Below are 16,346 nucleotides of genomic sequence, written 5' to 3'. Positions count from 1 at the left end.
TTCATATGTTCTCTCAAAGAGGTCAGAAACTTTGTTTAGAAGGTTTTGATCCAATGCACAAAGATTTATCACTTGAGCTAACACACTAGGTTGTCATCCTCTATATGGGCTAGCAACTAGTAGGAGAAGAGGTGAACATGTTTTTCAGTGGGATTCACAGGCTAACAGCAGAAGAAAGCTGAGACTTCTATTCCAGCTTGTGAGGGGAATGGTCTCTAATGGTTATAGCCCATGCTTCCTTTGGCTCCTCCAGTCTGCTCTTGCCCCAGTCCCTATCTTCTCACACTGACTCCACATACCACAATCCTTCTCTCATTTCTCATCATTCCCCTCTTCCTCTTGCCCACTTTGGCTCCATTTCCATGTCCCCTCTTCTGTCTCCTTGTTCACAGCCCCCTGTCCACCATCAGCGTCTGTGGCCAGCCCCAGCCTCGTAGGTGCTCTGATTTACTTGGGGATCTGCCCCTTTTTGTATGCAGTCCCTCTAAATTATTAAACATGCTTATGACCATGATTTGTCCATTTGCCCTAGGAGGTACAAACCTTTGTGTTACCAGCTGAGCAAACCAAGAAAAAACTCTATAGCAAAGGAGGAAAAAAATATGTGCTTGTTAGGGGGTGGAAATGATGGCATGTTCCTGACAGACTACAAAAAACCCAGAGGCTCTTTCAAATAATGTCTTATGAGAGATATTAAATGCTGAGTCTTAACTATACAGCATCAGAAAGCTCACACAGGTGGTTTTGATAATTATAAGGCATTGTTAATTCAAAAGAATGCAGAGAGCCCGAGGGATGAGGTTTCATGACACGGTACAATTCTACTTCCTTCACATGAAGCAAAAATATTTGTTTCCCATAGCTATCCATAAACCCTTGATCCAAAGAAGCATTTATAAGCATAGGGGTAGACCTTCTGACTTCAAACAGATTGCTCACATGCTTAAGTGCTTTTCCGAAAACAATCATGTAAGGGAAAATGAAAACATTCTGTTTAGAATGTACAGGGCCTGCATTAGTTTTGTATGTGAAATATAAAATGGATTAGCTACTGTCTTATTTAGAACACTAGGGTTAGAAATGAATACTGTTGACCAACTATAAAGCTTGCTGTTATTTGTGTATCATGAAGGCTGGTTCTGTATTCAACGTTTTGTTGACATAACTGTGTTAGATACCCCACAGATAACATAGCTATGCTGCCAAAGTGCTTCTGTTGACCAAAGCTAACGCTGAGGGAGGTGGTATTATGCTGGTAGTGGTGTACGCTGTGTTAAATTTGAGTTCTTGAGTCCAGCAAAGCATTTGTAGTATAGACAAGAAAATACAATCCTCCTGTGGAGTTTGAAACCTGTCCTGTGTACTCAGAACCAGGGGAAGGCTAGATCCTCCTAAGCTGCAGTCTTTCCGGGAGCTGCTTCTGGGATTGTACAGCTCCCAGTTTAGGCATGTTGCTAAATATCACAGTCTGGTTCTTAATCAGCATCTTACATGCAATATTAATAACTGGAAAGGGCGGTGTCCTCTTAAAAACCACGGGTGTGAGTAGAACCTCAGGGCCCTTCATTCATGTTCTAGTGGGATGGTACTTCTGAAACATTCTGAATATCAAAATGATCCAGCAAGAATTGTTTGGCAAACTTCATCGCTTCCTCATTTATTTCATTTATGTGATAGAGGATTACAGTTCTGACCCCAAAGCCTTTGAGTCTTTTCCAATATTTCTAATGGATTTTGGGATCAGGTCCTATGATACAGTTTTCTGTCCAGGAGCTTGCTTTTCTAAAAAAATTTCTTGTTCCTTATGGGTATTCTTTCACCAAAATCCTCAAAAGGGAAAAGACATCACATAATGGCATTTTGCTGCACAAATGGAAGAAGAGGAAAAAACAAAATAGAAAAACACCAGAAATTGCAATATTCTGCAATTCTTTTGTTATCAGGAGAGGGAGACCATTACTCTGTCCTGGATACAATTAAGAGTCTAGTGTTTTATTATTAAAAACAAACAAACAAAAAAACTTCACAAGTATTGCTCAAAGCAAAAACAAACAAAACCAACAACCCCCCCCACACACAGGGTACGTCTACACTGGCCCCTTTTCCGGAAGGGGCATGTAAATTTCACCAGTCGTCGTAGGGAAATCCGCGGGGGATTTAAATATCCCCCGCGGCATTTAAATAAAAATGTCCACCGCTTTTTTCCGGCTTTTAAAAAAGCCGGAAAAGAGCGTCTACACTGGCCCCGATCCTCCGGAAAAAGTGCCCTTTTCCGGAGGGTCTTATTCCTACTTCAATACTTCAAAGTAGGAATAAGAGCCTCCGGAAAAGGGCACTTTTTCCGGAGGATCGGGGCCAGTGTAGACGCTCTTTTCCGGCTTTTTTAAAAGCCGGAAAAAAGCGGCGGACATTTTTATTTAAATGCCGCGGGGGATATTTAAATCCCCCGCGGATTTCCCTACGACGACTGGTGAAATTTACATGCCCCTTCCGGAAAAGGGGCCAGTGTAGACGTAGCCACAATGTTGTTGCCCTAACAAAACACTTGAGATATTATGAATCTTCACAGAAGATTGTATTTCTAATTAAATTGGAGCTGTACAAAATTCATGTAAGCCTAATAAGAAAAAAAGAGAGAATTCTGCAGCCTAATTTACCATTAATAAGAACTAGGGGGATGTGCCCTCTGCTTGCTACATTTGACTACCTCGCTCTCTCTTGCTGCTTTCGTTTCATTGAGAGCCTGTTGATGCTTATGACACTGATGACATGATATCATTCTGTCACCCAACAGGAAAAACTTTTTTATATATGGAGAGAGAAAATAAATCTGTCACATAAGAGCTTTTGAAGAGCAGTTCTTTCAAGGAGACCATCCGTTTTCCTCAGACCAAGGAAATTATTTTAAAGTGTACTTTATACCAGTTGCTAGAGAGGGTACAGAAAAGGAAAATAATTGTTTTCTTGGTACCTTTATAGAGTTTGACCTTGTTCCCCCCTCCCCCCAAGATATCACAGCACTTGTTTAGGATACAATACACAGTATACACCTTTTAATAATGGATCAAATTTAGTCTCAAATAGAAGTTCAGTTAAATCCCAAACCTCAGCTACCTTCCAATTTTCATGGTATCGTGAGATTTTGTAGACACAACCCAAAGTTCATGATACCATCTACATTTTTTTGTTAATCTCTAAGGTGCTGCAGAACTGTTCATCATTTTATATGTTTTTTCAGTTACATACTAACATGGCTACTTCTCTGAGACTTAACAATTTTCATTTCAGGCCTGATCCAAATCAACGGAAAGAGTCTATTGATTCAGTGAGTTTTGGATGGATCCAATTTTTCACAAATCCCAATTATCCTAAGGTTTCTATATTTCAGTATTGTTCCATTATCCTATTTTATTCCATTATAAGACAATATCTTCTTTGACTATCAGGAACGGAAAGGTTTTCAGTACTGTTGAGCTCAATTCTTTCCCTAACACACAGTGCACTGATAGAAATTGATTCCCTTACATTTTCTCCATGTTAGTCTTCAGTTTTGAAACATGAAGCTGGATTGATTCTTTGTGTGATTCCACTGACCAGTTATATCAATGATTAATTTGCCCCATGGTGCAAAAGCCCCAGGTTTTCCATTAAACTTTTGTTACATTATTTTAGTGCAGATTTGCCAATCAAATTGCAAGCACCAGGAATTTCAAGATCTGAGGGGAATTGGATTTTAGAACTATAGTGACAGTTTTCTCACCTCTAATTTTGTGTAACACATGCAGCTTTTCTCAGCTTGAGAGGTGTAAGATTGTTTCCTCTGTCTGATACCACCACAATAAAATCCTTTGTTTTTTCCCACTTCCCATGAATGTGTTTTCCCACTAAACCTATTATTGTGTGTTTAGCACTTTGCACAGTTTGATGTTATTGCCCTTACTAAAAACATTTAATGCAATGCACTGTAATTTTGTCCCCCAAAACATATGTACTTCATCGGGGTTAAATATATTTGTGCCCCGATTCTGCAAAATCTTCTATTCAGACAGTTCCTTGTGTTTGGGCAGAGCCACAAAATAATGGGACCCAAATTAAGTGATCTGCTAACATTATTGTGGGATTTATGGGGCATTACATTTATTGTATTTGTTATTCCCATATCCATTCTTAAAGACTTAAATGAAGACAGGGGAAAAGCCCACCATCCTGGAAAAAACAAACAACTCTAAAAATTTACGAGGTATATTTTCAACCATTTAGTGAATAACAAGCATTTTCTCAACATGCATATTATGAGCTTCAATCAATTAGCCTTTTCTATTTGGAGAATTTACTTACAGATTTTTTTTAGTGGTCAATCTACATTACCTCTAAGGGTACTACATAAGTTACTGAGTGCTCAGCATTGTGAAAGTTACTGTTCTTTATTGTATCTCAACCATGAACCATATAGTGGTATTCAAAATAAATGTTTGAAACTATATGCCTACCTTGGTTTTTCTGGACCAAATCTCGTCTTGTTTTCTTATATATCAGAATTATTTTAGTCCACAAAGCTGGAGAGAAAAGAAAACATGCATAAATCGTTCCCTCCTTTTTCTGGGAAACATAAGGAACATACAGTAATAATGACAGTAGTAAAGATCAACACTTTATTGAGTCAAAAGCAAGAGGGGTAAAACTGCTTCCACTCAGAAAAACTCAACTCATTTCAAATAGTCATGTCAAATTATGTTCAGCATTTCTACTGATTCTCTGATGAAGCAAAGTTTCACTGTAACAGTCACTGTCTCCTTGTATCTTTTTTTTCTTGGGCTATCCTGAGACTACAATTACTGTTACTTAAATGGCCTTTCACATTCATTTTGAAGTTTTGCAGTCAGAGTCTGTCCTGGCATGTGTGGGAACATCTCCCTTTGAAGCAATGAATGCTCAATGTGCACCTAGGCCTAAGTTTGCCTCAGAGTCTGCAGGTACATTCTGCATGCTAAAACAAAGGAGTTGGGTTTTTTGTTTTGGTTGGGAAAATGGTAAAGGAGAAATATAAATGTAACCTCTAACTGTTACACCTCATTCCACGAAGGACTTAGTTCAAGTTAACATTTGACTGACGCATGTAGCCGCGGGCAGTTAGTTCGTACTAGGGGGATTTAAAAATGGCACCATGTTTAAATCCCGGGCTTCATTTGCTACTTCGAATGCCTACATTAGCTCCCTAGTTCAAACTAGGGGGCTAGTGTAGACATACCCTAGAAGAGGAGACTGTAGAGAACACAGGACTTGTCTATGGAGTGATACCCACAAAGAGCAAGGTGTGGGGGAAACTGTACAAAAGGCCTTAAACAGATGGGAAGGCAGGTAAGATAATCCACAGGGTATGTGTAAGGTGTCTGTGAGTAAATCCTGAGACAGGAGCCAGTAAAAGCACTTTAGGGGAATCTGAGAAGGGCAGAAGATCAGGGAAAGGAAGAAGCCAGAGGGTAGAGAAACAAAGGAATTTCTGTGAAGCACAGACTGTGAGAAAGCAGCATGAGTGAGGGGGATTGGGTGAAGGAAGTGGAAACAGACCTGCTTCTTCAGATGTGCAGCTAACGGTTAATACAGGACCCATGAGCATAGGCGTGTGTGCCGGGTGTGCCCAGGCACACTCTAATGTCTCGGGCCAGCTAACCCGAGCCATTTTTTTGCCCTGGGCCCCACCCAGCCCAGCAGCACCACGCGGCCCAGCAGCATGGCGCGGTGCCCCTGAGGCGCCCGGGAATGCCCCCGCCCAGCACAACAGCACCGCATGGCACCCCTGAGGCACCTGGGAGTGCCCCCACCCAGAACAGCAGTACGGTGTGGCGCCCTTGAGGCACCCGGGAGTGCCCCTGCCCGGCCCGGCAGTACGGCGCGCATGGCGCGATGCTGTTGAGGCACCCGGGGGCATGCCCGGCAGCACGGTAGAGTGCCCTTGAGGTGCCCGGGAGTGCCCCCACCTGGCCCGGTAGCACCACACGGCGCCTGGCCCTGCAGCACAGTGGGGTGCCCTGGGGGCATCCCCACCCCGCCCTACAACACCATACGGCGCGCCGGAGGTGCCCCTCCCTGGCCCTGCAGCTTGGGCTGGCTCTGACTCCAGCCCTGCAAGCTATAAGGCAGAAGCTGAAGAAGCTGAAGGTAAGGAAGGGGGGGGGGGAATAAGAGGAAGGGGTGGGAGAGGAAGGGGCTTTTGCAGTGGGGGAGGGTGGAGGAGGAAGAAAGGGGAAGGGGTGGAAGAGGCTTGTACGGCAGAGAAGGGGAGAGGGGGAAGAAAGGGGAAGGCACCAAAGGGCCAGGATAGAGGAGACACAAATGCTAGGGGGAAGTGGAGACAATGAGGAAAAGGGCAGGAGGGGAGGTGTCAGTGGGAGGGGGGACAGGGTGATGCTGGAAGAGGAGAGGGTAAGGGCATTGGGGATTGGAGGGGGAGGTGCTGAGAGAAGGCTTGACAGAAGGGGTAGGCATGAGGAATGTGGGGTTGGAGCAAGTCATGTGTGAGGGCACAGGGGCATGAGGGGAATGGGGGCAGAGGGTGGTGAGGGGATGGGCATTAGGGAAAAAAGGACAAAGGGGGCAGGGGCAGTGAGGGAAGGGGGAGGCACCAGGAGGGTGCAGGAGTAAGGGAAAGTGTAGGTGCCAGGGAATTCTGGGGGTGAAGCAGAAGGGCAGACACCTGCAGGGGAGGGACCAGCACCAGAGGAGAGAGGCGAGGGAGGTGTTAGATGAAGGGATGAGGAGGGGTAGCTCACATGATCAGAGTGGGGCTACTGGAGGAGTAGGCACATGGGGGAGAGAAGGGCTGGTGGAGGGGGGAAGGTCTCAGGAAGGCTGAGGGCAGTGAGAAGGGCAGGAGTCAGGACAGCAGAGGAGAGTTAGTGGCTGGGGGGCAACGGGCACCAGGGGAGTTGATGGAGCAAGTGGAGGAGACATGGCAGCAGAGGGAAAAGGTAGAGATTTATAACATATGTATTAATAACATAGGTGCCACATGGCACATCCAAACAAGCCACATGAACTCAGTACTGGTGCACAACACAAAATACATTCTGCTCATGGGAGGAAACTCTTAGAGGGAACACTTCCCCCCCTCCAGCTTCTCCACCCCTGCATTAATGTTACACACATTGGATTAATGCAATTGCAAGATAGTTGCGGGGAGGGGGTGTTGGTGGGGGCCAAACTAATCCCTATTGGTAGGAGGATGGTGGGAAAAGTCCTTGGGTCAGGGGTCACGTAACACTTTTTACTTTTGGTCATGTGCCCATCTTACCCAGAGAGGGTTACCTCCAGGGGCGTGGCTAATGGGGACCAGGGGCGTGGTTAACAGGGGTCAGGGGTGTGGCTAATGGGGGGGGGGTCAAAGTGCATTTTAAAAAAATTCTTTGGGTGCACACCCTAATGAAATGTGCTGCACACGCCTATGCCCATGAGCCCAACCCAAGGTGGAGGATGGATCTGGGTTCTACTAGCAGTGCCTGATGAAGCCCAACACACAGGCCCACAGACAGGGATCTGGGAAAAAGGAGCAATTTCTCTGGGCTCCAGTGATTCTAAAAGGCCCGGAGCTCCAGCAGCCATTGCTGCTCTGGGCCCTGTAGTCATCACCGGAGTGCTTCACAGTGCATTCCCAACAGCTTTAAGGGCTGGGCGGGAGGGGGAGGGGGGGGCAATGCTTTACAGTCTGGGAAGTGCTGAGGGCCAACTGCCCCAGCCCCACACTTTCTGCCTGAGGTCCTGCCCCTTCAGGGATCATAGAGCCGGTCCCCCCTCACCTTGCCCCAGAGCCTGGTGTGACTGTAGGCTCCCCTGCCAACAGAAGGAATGTTGAGTCAGGGTGAGCTTGGAGACTGACCCCAAAGGCCAGGCTGAGCAGCAGCCCAAAAGGCGGCTGAGTAGTTTTTTGTGTTGAGTGTTTTTGCGAACTTTTACTTGGATCATTTTAGCTTTCTGTGACTGGGCTGAAGGAGCGAATCTCACAAAATGTGGCAAGAGGCAGATGGTCAGCAGGAGATGCTGAAAACATGGACAGACTATGCTATGGGTGTTATGGGTGATGAGTACACTACCTTACATGGTATAGCCCTGTAAGAGTAGCATGTGATCTGGAAATTATTGCGTTAGACTACGTCAGTGTCACTATTTAGAGGATAACAACTCAAATTCACAAATTATCAGGGTGGCTAATAAGTTGAGTGCATATCGCAAAAATTTTATATTAATTAATCCTCCAAGATGTTTGAATGGCACAAAATGCCAATAAATCGTGCTTTGCTAGACGGCCAGCTGAGGATTCCATTGACACAAGGGGATTGCAAGGTGAAGTGGAGCCCCTGCCTTGAGATTACTCAAAACTACTCTGTAGACAGTACCAGCAAAGACACTGCCCTGAGGATCAGCGAGCTGCAAATGGGGTTTTTTTGTTTTGTTTTTTTGCACTCTGTCCCTTGCTGCTCCCAGAAAACCTCTGAGCACAGCTGAGAACATGGTTTTTTATTTTTTATGAAACTAGTCTTTCTCTGGATAACTTTCCGTAACTTAGAATTTGGTGGGTAGACAAATGACACCAAGAAGGCTTGATGATCACTGTTCAGAGGAGATGTTAGCAAGAATGATCAAAGAATATAAAAAAATAATATTTTTTTGGAGGAAAGGATGGATAAACAAAAACAATAAAGACTGGAACAAAGCTGATATTTATATTGAAACATAAACATCACGAGCATTTGCCACTACTTAGGATGCATTCACATGGCAGTGCACGTTAAAAAAAACTAAGGGCAAGATCCTCAACAAGTGCAAATCAGTGAAACTGTAGATCTGGCTCTGAAGTTTTTGGTCCCTCCTCTGTGCATCCCATCACACAGATTTTCAACAAAGCTGGTAAAAAAGGCCTGAGCTTTGACACTTCACTGTAAATTGAACTGACTTACACCTACCTAACTTATGAGCCACCCAAAGTCTCTCTTGATTTACAATCCTGTTTACAGTGCAAATTTAACAGAAGGCTTATCAGAGGAGCTTGCACTTCTGATGTTGATTCAAATACCAGGTGAAAGGCAAGGTATAAAAGGTTTGCTCCCTGAAGTTTCCTGTCTCCCATCAGGAATGAAAGAAAACAGGTTTCCAACTTGAAAACATTGCATCCTGGACTGGTGTTTTTGGCAAGGGATGTAGTTATTTAGTTGAATATAAGTATATCCAAATGGTACACTTATAGCTACATGCCATATGCTTAATGTTATATATATATCTATTTGGGTAATTGGGAAAGCCATTATTCCAATGCTTTAATCTGAACTTCAGATAGAACAATATGTCTGATTAGCAAGGCCGAAAAAATGAGACAAATACTAATTGTGTTCATATTCCATTTCAAATAGATTTGACAACGCTTTCTTCTCTAATTTTGCTGGTTCCCAATTCCTTCGTAAAAAGATACTTTCAGAGTTGCATGAGGCCTTGAGTAGCTTATCTTTCTGATTTTGCTAATGCCACAAATATATGCATTATTAAGAGGGAGGACAAACAAAATAAAAATGTATATTTCCAGGCAAGACATGTGTAAGCCATATTTCGGCTTATTCACATATTGCCTATTCTCTGGGACTGAAATCCAAGGCTGACAGGAGATCACTGTTTTAGGACATCGTTCATTTTTTCAATATAGTCGTGGAAGCAGGATCAAATTGGGGAGGGGAGAAATGTCTGCAACAGAGCTTGGCCTCTCAGGAAAAACTAAAGTAATTATGTGTCCAAAACAGTTGTGAGAATAAGAAATATTCCCAAATATCGAGGGGGTGAAGCAGCAAACAACTGTTTACATGTCTGCTCATACATACTGAATCCACCTCAAAAGAAGCAATGTCATCATGGGTTAGCACACCAAGCTGTAATGTAGTCACAAGTGGCTGGGTTAGTGGAAATATGTCCTCACTCCCAGTGAAACAGAAGTCAAGCCCAAGAGCCTTTTAATTTTTAAGGGGGAGGACAGGGGGGAATGACATGGTGCAATGGGTGACAGCAGCCATCAGCTCCCAGATTCTGTGGGCTAAATCCTTGAGCTCACACTTGTCCCATTCAAGCAAAAAGGGACTATAACTTGGCTTGATTGTCTCCTGAGAATTCTTCTTTCATGAGGGGAAATTTGGGGTGGTGGAGAGTCAGTATGAAGGCTATGCCACCTTTTACCTCTCTGCTACTTGGAAAAGTGAACATGTCGAAATGCACAATGATGCTGGACTGCAGAAATACCAGCTACTGAAATGGCCCCTGGAGCTCAGAAGCAACTCAGTGCTATTTAAACCTGATCCCAAATCACTTCTGAAGGCTTTTCTAAGTAATCCCCCAAATTAATCTGGCCTTAAATTAGCCCTAGATCTGAGGAACACAACTCAGGCTATGTCTACACTGCAGCATTTTTTCGGAAAAACAGCCATTTTTGTGGAAAATCAGTATTTATGTCCACACTGCTATTGAGTTCTTTTGATAGAAAGTTGAAAGAATGGAGGGGTTTCTCCGACAGTAGAAGAAGCCTTTTTCTTCTATGAGGAAGAAGCCTTTTTCTGAAAAAGCTTTTTCAGAAAAAGGCGTGTCTGGATGCAGAAGAGGGTGTTTTTTCGAAAGAAGAGGCCTCCAGGAAATAGCACAGGTGCCCTGGTGGCCATTCCATCCAAAGTAATCAGAACTCTATAGTTCCGGTCTCCTGCTGGCTCTTAAAGCTGCAGGCACCCAGGACAAGCCCTGTGGCAGGAAGCCGGGCCTGGAAACTGCACCTCACCATGCAGCTCGGACTGCAATACAACTGTTAAGCAACGGCCCAGCCTCAAGGCCCCCGATACTTCCCTCGCCCTTACAGGGAGCAACACCAGAGCTCCCAAGACCCAGCCAGGGGCACCAAACGGTGTGTGTCCTCCTGATCTGGGGCAGAGATCCTGTCCCTCCTCGAGCTATGGGGGGAGGAGGAGACCTTGCAGGATCTCTGCTCCTAGTGAAGAAACGCTGACATCTATGGAAGGATTGCTGAGGCCCTGGCGGAGAGGGAACCCCCCCCCAGGACTCTTGAGCAAGTCAGCAGTAAGGTAATAGAGCTCCGCCTGGGCTCTGCCAAGACCAGGGAGCGCAGCTTTTGCTCTGGGGCAGAACCCCTCTCCTGCCTGTACTTCCAGGAACTTCACCAGATGCTGGGGTATAGGAAGCCCTTTGCGTGTCCAGAGCTTCCTGCCGAGGAGGTGGAGGAAGAAGAACAGCAGCTGCAGGAGGAAGAGAACACAGCCAGCACTGTCACCCTCACCCTCGAGCCAGTAACCCAGGCCCTGGAGCTCTTCCAGGTATCCTCTGATGGCGGGAATCATCAGGTGAGTGCTCTCAGTTTTACACACACATAGGGCAGCGGGTGCAGAGGAGATGGGGTGCGAACATCGCTCTGCCTGCTTGGGCTGGACATCGTGCTGCAGTCCATGCACATGGAACCACTTGTAGCACCAGTCTGCACCAAGTAGCCTCAGGAGGCAGCCCCAGAGCACCCCCGGGATCCTGCTTACAGGCACAGGGGAGGCCACACCCATGTCTGACCCCTGGAGGTGGGGATGCCCTCCCACCACCAGCCACCACTGGAAGCAAGCTGGGCACAAGGGCGCACTCTTGACTCCATACAGACCGAGGAGTGCCGCACACAGCACATGGGTATGCCTGCCCACATGAGGCACCACCTGCTCCCGCAGACAGCACAGCCAGGTGCAGCTGTGTGTGTGGAGGGGCGGTGGTATGGAAGGCGAGGCTACTCCAGGCCCCTCTCCCGCCCATGGGATCCCACTGCGGCTGGACACTTCCTTTTGTCTGCTTGTACATGGGACAGAGGAGAGTGGGGTGGAAGCGTGATCCCCTGAGCACCTCGGGGCCCCTGTGAGGCATAGCCTGCTGTGCAGGCCACATATGGCCTTGCTCCCAGGACATCCCCTTCCTCTGGCCCATGGACAGTGGGTGCATAGATGACTGACCATCTCTACCTCTTTATTCTCCAGAGCCAGACCAGACATGACTATGGGGCAATCCATGCCAGTTGAGGCAGCCGCCTGACCCGGAGAATCCGCAAGCACAAGAGGGACCAGGAGGTACTCACAAGGCAGCATGTGGGCGTCCTGTGCGACATGCAGCAAATCCTGGCCCTGAAGGTCTGGGAGAAAGCTGAGTGGCGGAGCCACATGTAGGACCAACTTGTGTGGCAGGGCAACAACATGTGTGCCATCATGTGGGAAATGATGGCTCACCCAGCTGCTGTCCCTGCTCCTGCCTCCCATCCTCCTGCCCCCTTGCTATGCCCATTCCCCCACCCACTGTTCCCCAAGCAATGCCTCTGCCCCCTCCCCCTGCTATGACTATGCTCCTCCCTCTGCCATCCCTGACCCCATTCCACCCCCTCTCCTGCCCATCTCCCTATTGTCCCAGGTCCCACCCAAGCCCAAGTTCACCAACGACCCCGGATCCGAGGTGGCACTTCCAGCCACCCCACACACCACTCCCAGCCATGAGCCCCTCTCTTCACCCCCCATCCAGGTTCTCAGTCTCCCTCCTCTCCAGTTTATTTTATTATAAAAAATTACAAAGTTTGTTTTGTTCACATCAAAGCAGGTGTGTTTATTCAGAGTTCAGGGAAGGGGGGAAAGAAGGAGTTGTGGTGGGAAAGGTATAGTGGAGGCTTAGTGGGGAGGCCCTGGGGAGCGTTACTGGGGTCCTTGAGAGAAACTCTCCCTCAAGGCCTCCCAGATGCATACCCCCAACTGATTGGCCTGGCGGGTGGCAGCTGTCTGTGGCTGTTTGAAGGCCCTCCCTTCATGGCTGACCTCTGCTCCCCTCCCTGGTAGGAAGGCCTCCTCCTTGCTCTCCACAATGTTGTGGAGGACACAACACGTGGAGACTACCTCAGGGATGTTGTGCTTCCCCACATCAAGGTGGGTCAGGCGACACCTGAACTGCTCCTTCAGGTGCCCGAAGGCACATTCTGCCTGCATGTGGGCCTGACCGATGTCAGCATTGAATTGGTCCCTGTGGGGGTCAGGTGGCTGGTGTATGGCTTCATCAGCCATGGCATAAGGTGGTTGGTCATGTCCCCCACGATGCACAGTGGCATCTGCACATCCCCAACCCCAAAGTCACGCTGAGGTGAGAATGTGCTAGCCTGTGGTAGAGGCTGGAGTTTCTAAATATGCAGGCGTCATGTCCCCTGCCCAGCCACCCGACAAAAATGTTCGTGAACTGTCCATGGCGTTTACCAAGGCCTGCAGCATCGTGGAGAAATAGCCCTTCCTGTTGCTGTATTGGGCAGCTTGATGTGGTGCGCAGATTGGGATGTAGGTTCCATCAATCACTCCCCCGCAGTTGGGGAACTCCAGGGTGGCAAATCCTGCGATGATCGGGTCCAGGTCTCCCAGGCGGATGACCCTGCACAGCAGGATGGAGTTGATGGCCCTCCCAACCTGCAGAGGGAGACAAACAGAGAATGAGAGGGAATGCCTGAGCCCCTGGGAGGTGCCCACACCCTTCTCTTCCTCCACCCCCAAACACCCCAGGAGCCACCCCCTATGAGGTCGCCCCACAGTAGCAGGGCTGTGTGAGGGTTGGATGGCACAACACCCCGGGGATGGGGCTTCTCCCCCACTCCAGCCCACCCCCGCATCCTCCCACCCCCTTTTCCCTAGGATCCCCCTTTCCAGAACTCCCTCCCCACACACAGGGACTGCAGCCCTAGCCTTACCTCAATGAGGAGAGCCCCAACAGTGGACTTTCCCATGCCGAACTGGTTGCTCACTGAGTAGTAACTGTCTGGGATGGCGAGCTTCCAGAGGATGATTGCGAACTGCTTCTTCAGGGGGATGGCGGGCAGCAGGTGGGTGTCCCATCAACAGAGGGCAGGAGCAAGCCAGGCACACAGCTCCATGAAAGTGGCCTTCCATATGCAGAAGTTTTGGAACCACTGCTGGTCATCCCTCTGCTCCATAACCAGCTGGTCCCAGCAGTTGGAACTGATGTCCTGCCTCCAAAATCATCTCTCCCCTGTGATTCAAGGGCCTTGCTCCCGCACATAGGGAGAGGGTCTCAATGATGAGTTCCGTGTTGAGCTCCTGCAGGGCTATGAAGGCAGCCTGCACAAACTGCTGCACAAACTGCAGCATGGCAGTGTGGGGCCATTGCATGCCCAGAGGCAGCTTTGGCTCTATGGCTAGGAGTATGCTGTGACATCCAAAAGCTGGGCAACCAGAGCATCCACTGCTAAAGCTTTCTGTCTCTTGGAGAGGTAGGCAAGCACCCAGCAGAAGCAGAGAAACAGCTGTCTAGGAGGTCCCTTTAAGCAAACTTCTTAGCTAGCCTTAGGCAACAGCACTTTGCTGACCTAATGCCCTGCCTGAACTGGTTCCAGGTGGCCTTATGTGCGAGATAGCATCCAATCAACGTGGACACTTTTTCGAAAAAGCAGATCGCTTTTTCTTTGTGCTTTTGCTGTATAGACGCTCTCTTTCAAAAAAAAGGTCTTCTGGAAGATATCTTCTAGAAAAGCTTCTTCTGAAAGAAGCCTGCAGTCTAGATGTAGTCTCAGTTGTGCCAGAGAATCAAGACATTTTATAAATTTTAGCATGAGAATGGACTTCATTTTGATATCTTTTGTCAGAAGATCTACAAAGTTGGAAACTTCCATAGAATTGCTAAGGGGATGAGGTGGGGAATTGAAAGGCTATAATTAAGGATCAAGATAAAACTAATCTGCATTTAAATAGCTTTAATATGCTATTGAGCTCATTAGCACGAGAATGCTGTATCACAGTGCAGGCTAGAGGCTCTGGGAAAGAAGCTGACTTCAACCTGTGAGTAATAGTGTTTGAAAGAGAGTGCATAGGGAGATAATCATGTACAATATAGTGCTAAAATTGTTTCAGGAAATTTTGGTTGAAATACTTGACCCTAAGTTACCCAATAGAAAAGCTTTTTGTTTAGCTCCCATTGTAACACCTCTTAGACCCAAATTCAGCAAACACTTAGGATGATTTTAACTGTGGAAATCAATGGAACTTGAGTATGTGGTTAAAGGGGTGTGTGTGTGTTAAAGTGCTTTTCTAGGTAGAGATGGTTTGCTGTAAAACATTTTGCTTTTAGTTCTTTCAAAGAAAGGGAGTAAATTTTGAAAATAATAAATGGTCATGTACAAGTGGTAGCAAAGTCTGATATTCCATGAAGATGCCTGTGAGACTTGCCCTTAGAATCACAAAAGTATTTAGGTACCTAACTGCCTCCTAAATATCTTTTGAGGATGCTGACGTGAGTCCTCCAAAACACCAGCCTGATCCAGAGCTCTGTGAGGGAAGCTACAGTGCCATTGTGGAATTCTGCTGACTTCTATAGGCGTCTTTCCACACCAATATTATTGGAGGCTGAGGGCCTAGAGCAGCAGTGGGCAATAACCGGCAGGTGGGCCAGACACCACTTTATTTACCTGCACCTTTGATGGAGAGACAAATGCTAATGAGCTCTTCATTTGAATTGTCTCTGCTGACAAAAGGCTGTAGTGTAGACATAGCCTTAATGAGCAGAATAAGTACTGAGTACCTAGCAGCTCTCAGGGTATGTCTACACTACAGCACTAATTCGAACTAACTTAATTTGAATTAGTTAATTAGAACTAAGCTAATTTGAACTAGTCCATCTAGACATAAAAACTAGTTTGAATTACCATTTTGCTAATTTGAACTGGCATGTCCACAGCCCTTAATTCGAACTACTTAATTCGAACTAGGCGTTAGTCCTCGTAGAATGAGGTTTACCTAGAATTAAGCACTCCACTAGTTCGAATTAAGTTTGAACTAGCGGTTTGCCTGTGTAGCGCCTATCAAAGTTAATTCGAACTAATGGCTGTTAGTTCAAATTAACTTTGTAGTGTAGACATACCCTCAGTGACTATCAGTGGTACAGAATTAGGTCTTCAGTTGGGTACCCGAGTAGGAATTGAGGTGCCTACTGTTAAACCTCCCCTAGGCCAGATCCTCAAAGGATATTTTGGCACTTAACTTCTATTAAATCAATAGGAGTTCAGACATCTAACTCCTATTGATTTAAATAGAAATTAGGTGCCTTGGAGGATCAGGACTCTGGTTTGAAAATATTGACCAGATTCTTATGTTATGGTAAAGATCATAACTTTTTGTACTACAGCCTTCCTTTTCAAACTTAAACATACACCACCCTAGATTTAAATAGCTTTAATGTGCTATTGTATTCATTAGCACAAGCAAATGCTGTCAGTGCTCTCAAAATCATTATGCAATGCCAACTCCCTGATT

At 46.6% G+C, this 16,346-nt stretch overlaps 2 long non-coding RNA genes across 6 annotated transcripts in view; one reads left to right on the top strand and one right to left on the bottom strand.

Moving 5' to 3' along the window:
- Positions 1–16,346, top strand: part of LOC142830142 (uncharacterized) — a 159,400-nt gene that overhangs the window by 57,810 nt on the left and 85,244 nt on the right. The gene's annotated exons all lie outside the window — the stretch shown is intronic.
- Positions 1–16,346, bottom strand: part of LOC142830144 (uncharacterized) — a 105,485-nt gene that overhangs the window by 68,288 nt on the left and 20,851 nt on the right. For both annotated transcript variants that reach the window (XR_012905118.1, XR_012905119.1), the window contains exon 2: positions 4,491–4,556. This is a non-coding gene — a long non-coding RNA (uncharacterized LOC142830144). The remainder of the gene's footprint in view (positions 1–4,490; positions 4,557–16,346) is intronic.

The sequence above is a fragment of the Pelodiscus sinensis genome, chromosome 1 (genome assembly GCF_049634645.1).
Source record: "Pelodiscus sinensis isolate JC-2024 chromosome 1, ASM4963464v1, whole genome shotgun sequence".
In the NCBI taxonomy this organism is placed as follows: domain Eukaryota; kingdom Metazoa; phylum Chordata; order Testudines; family Trionychidae; genus Pelodiscus; species Pelodiscus sinensis.
Note: the sequence above shows the minus strand (reverse complement) of the source record. Positions and strands in the feature narration are given on the sequence as shown.